The sequence below is a fragment of the Ambystoma mexicanum genome, chromosome 10, assembly GCF_040938575.1.
Source record: "Ambystoma mexicanum isolate Mex_15411 chromosome 10, UKY_AmexF1_1, whole genome shotgun sequence".
In the NCBI taxonomy this organism is placed as follows: domain Eukaryota; kingdom Metazoa; phylum Chordata; class Amphibia; order Caudata; family Ambystomatidae; genus Ambystoma; species Ambystoma mexicanum.
Genome location: NC_090932.1, coordinates 1,120,805,113 through 1,120,820,471, shown reverse-complemented (window position 1 = coordinate 1,120,820,471; position 15,359 = coordinate 1,120,805,113). Strand labels below are relative to the sequence as shown.

Genomic DNA, 15,359 nt, shown 5'->3' with positions numbered 1-15,359 from the left:
CCTATGTGATGACAGGGATTGTGCCTGCCAATTGCATCCCTGTCCCTAGGAGGGGAGTCCACCCTGCAAGTTACCAACCCTAGGGGGACTATTGGTTAGTGGCCTCACCTCCCTAGATTCATGGAAAGGGGTTCTCCCCAGGGGAGAAGTGACGCCATCTAAAGGATCATCACAATGGGTACACAAGTTAAAGCCCATCTAATTAAAGCCTTTGATCTCTTGGCAGATCTGGAGATTCGCAGTCCAACTGGAATGGGCAGTATTGCCACCAACTACATGCACACTAAAGACATTAGTGACTTTGAGCCTTATCTAGACAGATGAGATCATAAGAATCATATGTTTCTGCTGAAACTCTGCCTGGGGATTCTGCCAGTTAGGGTGTTTGCATCAAAATGGGGAGCTAATCAATAAATGAAATGTCATCATTGTAAAATAACTGATGAGACAACAGTTAATTTCCTTTTGTTTTGTCCACTGTATAAATAATTGAGACCCTGCTGGACCAAACCGATTTTTGTAATTGAAAGCATAAGAAATCCACAAACTGCACACAATTATTTTTAAAAAGTGTAACAATCCGCCCAAAGAATATACATTAATTAATTATATAAGTAGCGCTTAGAGGAAGAGAGCAGCCTCTAAAGTGACGAATGTTTAAGGTAGTCCTCGTAAGTAATTCTGATGCCTTTTAATTGTCTTCCTTAGGGTATTTGCTGTTATTGTAATTCGATTAACAGTTGCTATTTATTGATTGTTTATGTCATTTAACAGAAGATTTGATGCTATGCTTATTTTGTTTTTTGGTCATACTGAAATAAACTATTTTGATGATGATATCCATCTCTATGTGGTCAAACAATTATTAACACACAAAATAATCATTAATCTGCTTTAACACAATCCTCCACACAATTAAAATATTTTACAACAATTCAATACATAATTAATCAAACAACTTATATATCCGAATGCAATGAACGGTTATAGGTGAAAGGATCTAAAACAAAAGAATCAAATGCCTTTTTTTCGACACCAAAAGGACCGAAAAAAAGGGGCGAATAATTATTTTGTTTTTTTTTTGGTGGGGGATCCCACCCCAACCGCCCGTTTTCTTTAAAAAAAAAAACTTTTTGCACACTAAACTAAAAAATATATAAAGAAATAAGTAAAAAAGCATTCAACCCTTTTTTTTAGGTCCTTTTGGTTTCGAAAAAAGGGCATTCGATCCTTTTTTTTTCGATCCTTTGGCTGGACACCGCAAAGACCATATGTTGGCTGATCATAAGCATTGATTCTATGTCGAGACAGGAGGCGAGCATTATGCTTATCTTTCTTTATTACTTCTCAAACAGCAATTTCAAATCAAACATTTTGACATTTTCCAAACTTAACAACACTTTTTTTCGTTTGCTTCTGCGCCTTTCTGCGGGCTTAAAACCAAAAAAGGGGTGTTAGTTTCTATCGAGCTGAAAATGTTTCTTAAGAACTACAAACCCCCACAACTCTTAGCTTTCTTGTAGTTCTGGCTTGCCCTTTTGTGTCCAACCAGGCTCTGTCCATGCCTATCATGACAGAAACCTCCTCTTTCTTTGTTGCTGCTATACAGAGATATTATAAATTACTCACCATAGTGACTAACGTACTCTTAGTCCATAGTCCCCTTTCTTCCATATTGTATAGGCGTCCCTTCCAAGGGACAGGAGACGGAACCTTTTTCACCAGAAAAACCTTCTCCCCCTTTAAATTTAGAGGCGCACAGGGGCGTGGCAAAGGGAGCATGCGCTGCCCTGACTCCGCCCTCCGGCGCCACACCTCAGTCCCCATTGACGTATCGACAATAGATTTAACATTGCCAAATGACACCAGTATTATTAGGGGGGAGGTTGGTGGGACGTGTGGAGGAAAGGGGACTATGGACTAAGAGTACTTTAGTCACTACGGTGAGTAACTTATAAGTACTCTTATGTCCCGTCCCCTTTCCTCAATACTGTATGGGCGATTATAATTGATTGTAGCCCCAGGGTGGAGAGGAGACCCTCCTTAAGCAAATAGGTTCCTGAGAACCGCCTGTCTGCAAGCCGCATCAGATCTAGAGCCGGCGTCCAAACAGTAATGATTGCAGAAAGCCGAGGCAGAGGCCCAAGTGGCCGTCCTGCTTATGACTTGCCAAGGGACATGGCGCTGGAATGCGATGGCGGTTGTCTTGGCGCTGACTGCGTGGGAATGCATGTTGGCCGGGAGTGGCTTGTGCTGGCCCTCATATGCTTCTTTGATGGCAGAGATCATCCAGCAGGATTTGGAAGCATTAGAGGCTTGATAGCCTGGTCTTGAGCCTCCGAAAGTGATGAACGGGGTGTCCGATTTGCGGAAGTCCTTGGTCCTGTCCAAGTAGAATTTCAGGGCAGGCCTGACATCCAGGCAGTGTAGCACTCTTTGTGCTTCATCCTTGGGATTGGGAAACAAAGTAGGAAGGACTATTTCCTTGTTCAAGTGGAAAGCAGACGGAACCTGGGGCAGAAATGCTGGGTGTGTCCGCAGGACTACTTTGCCCCTGTGAAAGGTAGTTTATGGTTCCGAGGCGACCAGCGCCTGGATTTCGCTGACTCTACGAGCCGAGGAGAGGCCGACTAGTAAGGCCGTCTTGATGGTGACCAGCCTGATGTCCATGGATGTCATTGGCTCAAACGGTTTCTGCGCCACGGCGCACAAGACTATGCTAAGGTTCCACACCGGGTGCAGTCTCTTGACCGGCGGGTAGAGCCTAGAGCGAGTCCCGTCAGATGTTTCTATATGATAGGATTGGAGGAGGAGACAATGCCTTCCTCCAAGTTCCTGTAAGCCCCAATGGCTGCGAGGTATGTGCGGCTGGTGTCCACCTGCATGCCTGAGTGGGCGAGGTGCGCCAAAAAGGAGAGCACGTCGTTCAAGGTGCATGCCAGGGGGTCGATTCCCCTGGAGTCTGCCCAGTCGCAGAATCTGGTCCATTTGCTTTTGTACTAGGCCCTGGTAGCCTTGCTCCTGGCGCCCTGTATGATCTCCAGATTGGTCTGTGAGAGGCTGAGATGCCGGAGTGTTACCTGCTCAGGTACTACACTGTGAGGGCTAGTTTCCCTAGTGCGGGGTGGATGTCTCTGCCCCCTTGCTGCACCAGAAGATGTGCTGGGCCCATCGGGAGGTGAATTGGAGGCACTTCTGAGAGACTAAGCAGCTCTGAAAACCATGGCCTGGCTGGCCACCATGGAGTTGTTAGAATGATGAGGAGTTGGCGAGACTACTTGATTTTGCAAATTACTTTGTGAATCAGGGGTGTGGGCGGAAAGGTGTAAGCTTTCATGCCGGTCCACTGGAGGTGAAATGCATCACCCAGAGAGCCGAGGCCCTGACCTTGCCAGGATGCGAACTGAGGACCCTTCTTGTTGTGCCAGGTGGCAAAGAGATCCACCTGGGGGTGACCCCACCTGTTGAAGATCTCCCGAATAATGAGGTTGTTTAGCTGCCACTCGTGATTGCCCGCTCCCAGCCTGCTGATCCTATCCGTTTCCAGGTTGGATTCCCCCGGGAGGTGGACTGCTGTGAGGTAAATGTTGTTTTCCAGGGCCCACTCCCACATGCTGATCGCCTGTCTGCACAGAGGAGGGGATCTGGTGCCTCCCTGCTTGTTGACGTAGTACATGCTGGTCGAGTTGTCCATCTGGAGGAGGACAACCTTGCCCGTGAGAAGTGTTGGCATGCCCTGAGCGCCAGCCAGGTGGCATTCAGCTCTAGCCAATTGATGTGGTATTCCTGCTCCTGTTGAGTCCAGGTGCCGTGGACTGAGAGATCGTCCAGGGTGGCTCCTCAGTCATCGAGCGAGGTATCCGTGGTGATGGTGACCTGTGGATTGGGCGCCCGGAAGGGCTTGCCCCTCTGTAGGTTGCAGCCTCTGGACCACCAAGTCGGGTCCTGGTGGAGAGATGGAGCAACGTTGATCATCTCAGATTGAGAGCCCTGCTCCTGGTTTCATGAGGCCGCGAAGTGCAGCTGAATCCTCCTCATCCTTAGTGTTCATAAGGGCATGGGAAGATTGGTGAACCGCTCCCAGAGATGTAGCTCTGACGAGCCAGTCGTCGAGGTATGGGTAGATGTGGAGGCCCTGCTCTCTGAGAAGGGTCGCCACTGCATTCATGAGCCTGGTAAAGGCTGAGATTGAGGCCAAAGGAAGGACCTTGTATTGAAAATGGTAGCCCATGATCCTGAAACGTAGGAAAGAACGATGGGGCTGCCAAATCGGGACGTGTAGGTACGCGTCCTTCAGATCCAGGGAGCACATCCAGTCTCCCTTGTCCAATGTCTCTGCTATAAAAGCTGGCGTAAACATCTTGAATTTCTGCAGGGGTAAGGAGAGGTTGAGGGTGGAAAGGTCCAGCAAAACTCTCAGGCCCACCTGGTTCTTCTTCTGTATGGCGAAAATCCTGGAGTAAAAGCCAAAGCCTCGCTGGGAGGCTGGGACTTCCTCCACTGCCTGGCTCTCTACGAGCGACCGGATCTCCGTCAAAAGAGTTGCTGTCCCAACCTGTGGGAGTGGAGGGGATGAAGGAGGAGAGGCTGGGATAGGGAGGCGGTACCCCATGGATACTATGGAGAGGATCCAGGGGTCCGTGAAATTCTGGTGCCACAATTGTGCATGGAGAGCAAGCCTGCCTCCCACCGGAGACACATGGCCCTGAAGGGGCGTGTAATGCATTCTTTCCCTCGGAGGCTGTTGCGGAAGAAGGGGACTGGAAAAAGCCCTTACCAACCTTTTTTGCCACTTGCACCAGTCCTGAGATGGCGAGTGGTCCGTGTTACTCACCGGAATGGAGAGTACGTAAACAGACCGGACCTCTATTGCTGGGGAGTTGCTTGAAGGAGCTAGGGTTGGAGCCTCCTGCCCAAGCCTCCTCTCTGTGAGGGAATGAGCTCTTTAAACCGATATGACCACCTGCTGAACTGTACAGACAAGGGGACCGATCGATCAAAAAAGCGGGGAGAACAGACCGTCTCAAACCCAGGCTGTAAAGGAAAGGATAACAAGTTAATAATCTGCCAATAATGAAACTGGTTTATTCCCAAGACTATTCCCCTTTAGTAGTACCTGGTTTAATCTCCCCTTAAGCCAAAGGAACCGGAGTAACCTATAAAGTAGAGAGGTCTTAGTATATGGCTAATGTATAATTCTGCAATATGGAAAAACCAAGAAAAACTATACTTTACCCCTGATGGAAATAGGATTGACGTAAAGAGTCCTGGGAAACAACGAAAGTATAAAATAAAAAATAGGGAGGTTAGTAGGGTAGCTATCCCCGAACGGAACGAGGGTCGCACTGGTTTCGGGATGGTGCACCACAGCAAAGCGTTCAAAAGATGCACTTAGGAATGAAGTCGAATTCCACAGAATAAGGGATTCCAATTAGAGTCTTTCTTACCGGAGTAGTTACTATCTCAGAGTCCAGGAAGCAGGCAGGGGTCTGGTACACAGGCGGTCACGAAACACAGCAGAATCAGTGTCCAAGAGTTCCGGAAAGCAGGCAAGGGGTCTGGTACACGGGTGGTCAGAAAAACAGTTCAATCGGGGATTCAGAAGAAGGTGTCCGTGTGCAGGCAGGGTCGGTACACGGGAAAAACAAGGACTTCACAATTCAAGATACAGGGAGAGCACTTCGGAAAGTATGCCGGTTGTAACTTTAAACAGAAGCAGCGTTCTGTATGCCGCGGTGGAATAAATAACAACAAGAGGCGTATCGTTTGAAAATGAGGCTCCCCTCTCAACGCCGAGAACTACAACGTAGCAGGTTTTCTGGATGCTGTAGTTCGTGTAGAAATTTGCCATGGCAGCTGCCAGCGCGATAAGAAGGGCGCATGCCGGCGCCGTAACCCTTTATGAAGGGCGATCACTTTCCTGTCCCTTATTTTAGTTTTAACCGGAATTCCCCAATTGTTCTTGCTCATACGAGAGCAACGAGGCAGAACCCTGGAAACGTGGCGCGGCCGAGGGCGAGGTGTAACAGTCCGGCTGTCTGGATCTGCGTTCCTGGAAGCTGCGGAACCCTCCGTACTTATGACCCTTTTCTGAGCGCTGCTGAGTGTACGATTTGTGCGTGGTTTTTGTAAGGATGGATAAAGACTTAGCTGTTTGTGCGCTGTTTTTCGTCTTGTCCTGCTCTTCGTCCGTATAGGAGTGGAAGAGGTCCCCCTCCTGGAACGGTAGATCTAGTATGTGTTCGTGGACATCCGGGTTGAATTTTGTTGCCCCGAGCCAGGCTGTCCTTCTGATGTCCGTGGCAATACAGATGGCACGGCCTGAGGTGTCAATATGGGCCACTGTGGATTCCGTGAGGTCATGCGCCACCAGCTTGGCCTTGGCTAGCCCTGCCCTAAAGCGTGATTGGCTCTGGGTGGGGTGTACCGGGGAGAAGTCCGCAATTTCCCACCATAATCTTTGGTTGGCGGCTGCCAGCTTGGCGTTGGCCTGACGTAGATGTAGAGAGGCGTTGAAATAAAGTTTCTTGCCATAAGCCTCCAAGATCTTCTCCTCCTTGCCTAGCAGCGCTGCAGAGGAGGAGGCTGAGGATGACTGAGGCTTGGAGTATAGTGATGCTGCAGCGATCACCGAAGAGTGTGGCAGAGGATGGCCCGAAAGCAAGAGTGTATCGCCTTCTATCTGCCTGTACTTGGCATCCAGGCGTCGATTGACCGTCTGGGCTGAGTGGGGCTTGAGACAACCCTTCTTGGCCAGGGAGACTGCATCGGTCTGCATAGGAATCCCCAATTGGTGGAGCAGCGTCGTGTGAGGACTTCAGCCAGAAGCCCCTCTGCCAGCTGCTCGACCTCGGGTTGGGGGAGGCACAGGTACTCCACCAGACCAGCAAGACGTTTGTGGAAGGTCCTGGCTGAGGATGGCATGTCCGGATCCTCCTCCTCATCCGTATGCTGCGGATCTGGACGATCCTGTGGAGGAGGAAGAGCAGTTGGCGCCAGAGACTGGGGTACAGAGACCGCGGCCGGAGGCTCAGGAGGCGGCGGAAGTTGAGGAGTTGGCTGTGGAGCCGGAGGAGGCGGCTGCATCGGGGTCTGGGGCTCCAAAGAAGGCATCTGTGGTGCTGCTAACATGGCAGGAATGACCTCCCTGATGGCGTCTTTGAGGATAATGCCCATCCGAGGTGACTTCATGAGGCCGAGGAGCCTCTCGAAGAAAACCTCCTCACTGACTGAAGTGGTGGCAGGGGGTGCTGACGGGTTAGCGGGAGGCAGCTGAGGCCGCTGTGTACCCTGCCCATACGGAAGCAAAGGAAAGCTGCCCTGCGCATAGGAGGGGTAGACTGTAGGCCACGTACCTGGTTGAGGCCAGTCCCACCTTGACACTTGTTCTTCGCCGAATTCCTGGAATGGCGTCGGACGGGTACCTCTTTCTGGCATGGCAGCCATTTTTTCTGGCTGCATGCCACGTGCCTACGACGTGTTGCTCGGCCCGCTGGGCCCGGCCTCCTCCAGGACTCTTGTGTGTGGATCACGAGGCCTACCCTGCTCGTCGGGCCTAAGCCCAATAGGTGTGACGCCCTCAACCCGGGGGTTGGTAGAGCTGCATTTAGGCACCCCCTCAGACGTATTGCCGGTATTAGGACGTAGCCCCTCGGCCATGGTGCCGGTAAAAGGGGCGGAGCCCCTCGGGTGAAGATCCGGTAAAAGAACCTTTCGGTCCCTCAACACTGGCACTGGGAGGATCCATGGATCCCTCAGCCTGGTAGCTGCAGCAGCCTCGCTGCACTTGCTGGTAGAAGGGCCTGAGCGGTCCCCCTCGCACAGGAGAGTCCCTGGGAAGGAGTCTCCCTTGCGGGGTGCGATGGAGAATATCGACCCTACCTTGGGCCTGTTTCAATGTTTCACGAAGTTGTTGAAGTCCTCTTGAGGCGACTTGTGGAAAAGCTCCCTCCACTTGGCTAGTCTGTTCTTCAGCGCTTTTGAGGACAGCGAGTCACACGCTGAACAAGATTGCCAACCGTGGTCTGGGCCAATGCAACGTAGGCAGAGGGCGTGGGGGTCTGAAGTAGGGAAGAGCCTGTTGCAGGATGGACACCTGCTAAACCATGTAGAAGTCGACATGCGCCGGGGAGGAGTGTGACGCCTGAGGGCCGAGTACCTGAATGATAAAAAGACAAAAAAGAAGACAAAGAGAAGAAGTATCTGTGCATGGTATTACATGGCTGAAGCCAAACCCAGGAGAGCTGGTGAATTCGGCCCGTTCCCGTCGATGGGGAAAAGGGGACTGAGAAGTGGCACCGGAGGGCGGAGTCAGGGCAGCGCATGCTCCCTGGGCCGTGCCCCCGCGAGCCTCTAAATTTTAAGGGGAAGAAGGTTTTTCTGATGAAAAAGGTTCCGTCTCCCGTCCCTTGGAAGGGACGCCCCAACAGTATGGAGGAAAGGGGACAGGACGTAAGAGTAAAGTACTTCACTCATGACTATGCGTGTGTAGCATGATTTAGTAGTGGATTGATGAATGCTTTGACAAAATGATAGATAAATGAATGGTATGACGTGAGATAACGCATGACGGTTGTATGAGTTCGCCGCGCGTAGCATTAGGAGCGCGAGCACCGTTTACTGCTTCATTTGTTTCAGGAGTTTTGTTTCCGACAGATAATTGCATCGGAGGTTGGGGCCGAAGCCACAGGCGAACGCGCCTGCATTTGGCAGCCACCCCTGCATCCTCCATAGAACATTCACGTTCCCGTGTGGCTCTCGGCGGGCTTTAGGACCCGACGTGCTCCGGCGAGTGAGGAGGTTTTCTCCCGACTTGCATTGCGCATAACAAATCTCTTCAGAGAGATATCAACCACACATTACGACTAACTCAAATCCGCTGATCGCTCATGCATCCCCCAGGCACTCCAAATGCACAAAATGATTAAAGGGCGCTGGTGGTCGATTTATGTGTATGTCTAGTGCTAAACCCTTAGACCTAACTATTAAAGTATATCTGAGCCAAGCCCTCTCAGTTACAAAGTGTGGTATGGAATTATGGGATTTTGGCAAGACGAATGATGTTCAAGTGTGTGAGAATAGCTTTTTTTAAGCTTTTTTAAGGAAATTCTTGGTTTACCACGATCGTCAGCAAATTAAGGGGTAGACGTAGAATTAGGTGACCCTCATATTAAAGATAATTTTGCAGCTCTACCGACTCTCCACTGGAACCGCTTATGGAGCAACAAAAAAAGCGAGTCTTACACAACATCTAATAAAAACCCTCTTCGATAAGGACAAGGGCAGGCCGATGCCATGGCTAAGACACAAAATGTCCTCTTGCAGAAATTAATGCACTAGATACTGTGAATGCACCCCGACATTTTATCACGTGTTGTGGCAACACAACTAAATAAAAATACCTCTGATGGGTTACCAATTAAGGTCAGCGTGTTACGATTACAAGGCAAGATTTAATTGTCTGCTCCTGAGAGTGATCCACTCTACATGGTTGAATAACTAAACTGATAAATCATGCCCTCTTTGTCAAGTACCCAAGGAAGGTCTTTTACATTTTGTATTATTCTGCCCTGCCTATATAGATATCAGAAACCACACTTTAAAAATAATCTTAAGAGTGTCAGGTCTGGTACAATGCCGCCCAGCACTACTATACTTACTGTGGCCAGATAACCCCAAAGTTGGCTGTTCCTTATTAATTTACCGCCAAATAGCATTGTGCAAAATACCTGCTGGGCATAATGGGGCCTTATTTGCCTTTTTTTCTTGCAAACAATGCTTTCCTTTCTTTTGACAATAAGAGGTTTTTGAATTTGTACTGAATATGGTCAATTAATATCTGCCTACACTGCTGACATATGTACCAGATATTTTAAATGTTTGAACTCCACTATTTATATCTTATTTATATGGCTGATAGGTTTACTGAATTGTCGTATTGAGATGTTATACTGTATTGCATTTAAAATGTTTTTCTAATGGAATTATCTGTTTTCCAAAATAAACATATTTGATGATGATGATTAAAGATTTCAATCGGAGGGCATGGCCCAAAAGACTACTGTGTTCTTGACTTGGCATTAGACCTATTAACCATGGCCAAAAAATATTGTAAAAGCAGCCAAGAGGTAGTAGAGAAATATCATAGCCCAAACCTCTAGGCAAGTTAGAATTAACTAGAAAACGTATTAATTCCCACTTAGCAAAGGAAACAATCACACAATCACCAGACCATAGCTTTTGCTTGGGCCATGCCAATTAACCTGTCGTATCCATGTACGTTTGATTCCCTGTGGAATTTTTATCATGTTGCAGAGTTCAGGCATTATTAATTAGGCTCTGTGGATATCAAGCCAAGCTGACAAAGGACAAGTGGGATCAAATGTAAAACAACTTTTGACTGTAAAATCACCCTTGTTGGCAAATAGTTTGTAACTATTGGTTGAGCCATGAATGTTTTGCTTTCCCTGTGGAATCATACTACTGATGTGAAACATAATTAATTACATATGTGGGCATTAGCAAAAAATAAGAATGGCAAATGGGATGCAATATAAGAAGTTTAGATATGCCGAGTACATTTGTAAATCTGTCTGCAGTATCAGACAGATTTGTATTCAGAATTGGCTGAGAGGAGGCTAGACTCTGCGACATTAGGAGATGGAGTATCATTTACTATATTGTGTAATACAATGGAAATCCAATTCACAATTGAAGCCGTAAACTACATCACCCAGCTTTTGTGGCCCGTGGGGCGCGTTGGCTTTGGCGTGCGTTTTGTGACGTCACGCGCATATATTACCGGCCATATGTGAAACAGGCCACCCGCTTTTTTCTGAACACAAGGAGTAGAACCGCTGGTGGTCGCCAGTAAAATAAAAATAAAAAGAGTAATTAACATTCTTCTGAGTGAGGACATTAGTTAAAGACCCATTGGTGGAGGTCTAATATGAGCTGTCATAATATCATACTCATTGGGTCACCACTATCCCAATTTCTTGACAGGTCTAGGAAGTTAGAGGTGGAGAAGCAGATTGTGAACTCCGCTGAAATTTGGAGCACAGATATTACTCTCTGTTCTGTTCCATAGCATCTGTTAATACAAACCCACAAGTAAAAGTGGACTGTAATTTGACCTCTGTATGGATGATAGACGCTTCTTTGTAATAGAACAGAGTGAATACTGATATAAGCTTTGTTGCTTGTTTACAGTCATTTTAATGACTGGGAAATGGGATGACCACTTCGCCAACAATTGTATTGATGAGGATGCCATTTCCAAAGTCTCATTGTGTATGGGTAAGATGGAACACCAATAGTAGAGTATGAATTTGCACAGGATTTTTTTGGTAGCCTAATTTGGAACCGTTTATTACAGACTAGAATGGGAAAAAAGAACAAAGGCAAGAATCTCCAAAGAAATAGGAACTTGACGACTAAAATCAGCCAAGGTTGATAAGAGAATCAGTCGACGAAGTATGCGAGTAATAGCATGCATCACACCCTTATGGGGATGAGGGTAATGTAAAAATGGTCAAAGTGAAAGACCTTCAGTATAACTTTTGGTATTTTGGTATTAATATAGTGCCCCCCCCCTTTTTTTGATCAACAGGGTACCATACCTTGGTTCTGTAAGAAGAATACTAATACAGAGTCCAGTTCTTGTTTGAATAGAACAGACACAAGACAACTTATGCCCCTGAAGAATGTTCTACATTTTCATGTTGAATGGATTGTAACTTGTACAAGTCAGGAAATTATAAAGTATAAAAAAATAACATGCAATAGTCTGAATTGTTACGGCAATAGGACCACAGTGTAAATGAGTCACACTTTTTGGTCTACAATTTTTGATGACAAGATTTTCCCAGATTAACCACAGTTATACAGGATGATTTTAGAAATGAATCTCTTGGCAAGTAGTTTGTATTGTTCAATGTCAGTCATTTTTCTTTTTTAATACTAAAAGCCTGGTTTTGAAAAACCTGTTTGGCATGCGCTTTGTGCTGGGACAGGAGAACTTAAATGACATTATGCTTGTCTTGCCCATGCTTGAGTGGATGGTTTGCTGTTGGAAAATTAGCTGGAGGAGAAATATCAGGTCTGCTAGTCTATCAGGGTATGGGTTAGGGCTGATATAGTACAGTTGACTTCAATGGCATTCACTTAGAACTTGGTTTAATGCACCTCTGACAGGACTAAAGGTTTGAGAGAAGCCAAACAATTAATTAGAGACATGAGCATGGATATTATCAGGTCAAGAGCTTTTGTAGTCATCGCCTAGTAAGGAAAGCGCTCTCTCGTCAGCTAGTTCAATATAGGTGGCAGCTCTAGACTTGCTCATAAGGATGTTATTGTTATTAAACCAACAGACCCATGTATTCTTATCCGCCAGAGGTAGTTGTGTTTTTTGGTATTCACATATTTATTAACATATTTGTTTCTTGATAAGATTAGTCTGTATGATATATTTTTTCTCAGTTGGTTCACAGATATTAGTTTCCTGTGTAGCGACTTTCTCAGTAATCATAACAGATATGGTACGACCGGAAAGAGGATTATTGCCTAACCAACACGCCAACACCAACCCTGATGTCAATGTGAACACCAGAGCACAACCACCTGATGGTAGATTTGCATGGGTGTGGGCACGGGCTAACATAGGTAACAAAGACGGTTCAACCGTCACTATTTGAGCTTCTACGGGACCCACCACTTCGTTCCAGATGCATGTCAAGGATACACATAGACTTAGTTGTTAATTGCTTTGAAGCAATAACAGCTTTCGGGGAGACAGCCACTTTTATTTTCCCCATGGTTTTCAGAAAATAAAAAAATAAACAGACAAAATCTCAAGAACTCAAACTAAAACAGAAACTAAACAAAGTGACAAAGCACCTTGATGAAATACGTTGTGCTTGGCTCACTTACTAGACTTCGGGACACAGCCCCCAGCTGGCAGACTGCACTTCCTGCACTTCGCAGAGATTACAAGTACTGACATAGGTGATCCAATCCAGAAACTGCAAGGTCTCCCGAGTAGCCAGCCTGCAGTCCTGCAGACTGTCTTCACCACCATTTTGCTCCGAAATGGGTCAGGTATCATAGACGCTGATAGAAACTTCAAGTCCCTCCAGCTGGTAGCCCGCAGTCACTCCTGCAAACTGCACTTCCCTCGATTTGCTGCACGGTTACTGGGGGACAGGGATTATAAACGCTGAGACAGTAGATCCAAACCAGAAATTCGAAGTCCCTCCTGCCAGCCTCTTACAGCTCTTCAGACTGCACTTGCCACACTTGGCCACAGATTCACTGTGGGGCAGGGATTATAAACACTGACACAGGCTATCTAAACCAGAAATGCAAATCCCTTCAACCGGCAGTCCATACTGCTGCATTCTGCACTTCCCGCATGTATCAATGGTATTTTTGTTTTACAATTTTCAATTCAGTTTTGCTTTTTCCCCTTTGCATTCTGGGGCACGCCGCCCTACTGCAAGTTGTAGAAAGCATGGCATCAAGCCACGAGTGAAATAGCTAATTCCACTTGTCATGTCATATTCCCAGCCCTGGGGTTGGCTGAAAACATTCATCATTTTCTTAACAAATCCTAAGGAAAGTGTATTTACGTGTAAAACATTGCCAAGCTTTGAATCATTTTATGTGGTCTTGATGGGAGATCTCCACAGGTAATAATAACTCAGAAAATCTCAACAGGTAAAGGTCACTGCTACAGATTGGAGCCTCCAGCCAGAAAAGATCGACCTACAAACATGCCAGATTTCGTCCAACGTACTAACAACGACTGCATCAGAAATGCTGAAACAGAATCCGGAGAATCAGCCCCGGGGCAGATTCAGCAAGTGATAACTGCACCATCTCTTGCTCCATCACTGAGACTTAGACAGTGTACCTTTATTGAGGACATGCTCCACAACATACATATATTCAATTAAAACCACTAAACCAAGGCCACTCTGAAACTGGCCATCAACTCTTTCCGTTATTTTCATCATTTTATTTAATAAAAAAGCAGTCTGAGGTTATTATGGATTTCTTTGAAGAGTCAGAAAAAATATACCAGGTTTCCACATTCATCTGATAAAGGGGACGAAACTGCCTTCTCAGGGGATACAATATCAGACTGAGAGAGGGGAGCTTACATGGAGGGATGCTGCTTAATCAGCTTTTCTCATAGGCATGGGGCCTGCCCACAAGGGAGCCATTGACTTGCTAGAGGTCTGGTAGAATGTTTAGCCCTTTCCTTGCAAATTGGTTGACATCCCTTCTAGCAGGCCTCTGCTCTTTCTTCCCTTCTTTTTAACATGCATATGTGCCCTTTCATTAAACTCGTTAGAGCACATCGTTATGAACGCTACTTTTATGCAGATGATAAGCAGATACTGGTACATCTGGAGGCTGATAATCAGAAACCTGCATGCTTGCTACAAAGGTGTGGCGTGTGCAGTGCGGATGATGAGCCACTTGCTAAAGATCCATCCAGATAAGATTGAGTTCTTAATTGTTGGGGGGTGCTAACACGTACTGGAATCAAGCTTTTTGATACTCTACTGGAGGTGTGTGTCCCCATCCTTTGTTCATTGACAAAAAAGGGTTTTCAGGTGGATAATGCTCTTTTCCAACTTCCCACAGGTATATGCAGTAGGCTAGCAGCTGTTTCTTTCATCTGAAAGTCCTACCATTTTTGCATGACCGGCGTCAGTTTTCCCTGTTGTGATATCTTCTACACTCGATATTGTTAACACCTTATTTCTGTGGTTGTCTGCATACCTTACTTAGAGTCTTCAGTTAGTACAGTATGTGACCACCCAGCGGCTCACTAGAAGGGGATACAGAGAGCATATTTCGCCAGTGCGTAGGCATTTCCACTGGCATTCCGTACAGATACATATTACTTTCATGTTCCTTTGAATGACTTATAAAGGTCTTCTATGGGCAGAGTGCCTGGCCTCTTCAAAATAAAATCGAACAATATTCACAAGTCTCAACATTCACTCTTCTCCCAGTACTTTGTTGTGCATCTCAACCTTTTGAAGGAAAGAAATGAGTAGAGTCATGCTTTTGGTAAAAGCACCAAGTCCTTTAGAATTTCCGGCCCCGAATTTCGAAATAGATCAAAGACCATTTACATTTTCAGAAGGGCTTGCAACCTGGTTGTGTTCTAAGGCAGGCTAGAGGTTTTACTCTCTCACTCTAAATTCAAGATCGTAACTCCAACTGGAAGACTACACTTCCAGTCCCTTTTTCACCCCAATAATGCTGCCAGCCCAGAGATCTCAGCTCTGGTATTTGCCTGTGGCTTGTAGCAGAGACTGAAGCAGACCCCCATAGAAATAAGT

General features: G+C 46.6%; 1 protein-coding gene across 21 annotated transcripts in view; it reads right to left on the bottom strand.

The window, feature by feature from the left end:
* CAMK2B (calcium/calmodulin dependent protein kinase II beta) overlaps positions 1-15,359 on the bottom strand; it is a 1,630,344-nt gene that overhangs the window by 610,683 nt on the left and 1,004,302 nt on the right. The window lies entirely within an intron of this gene.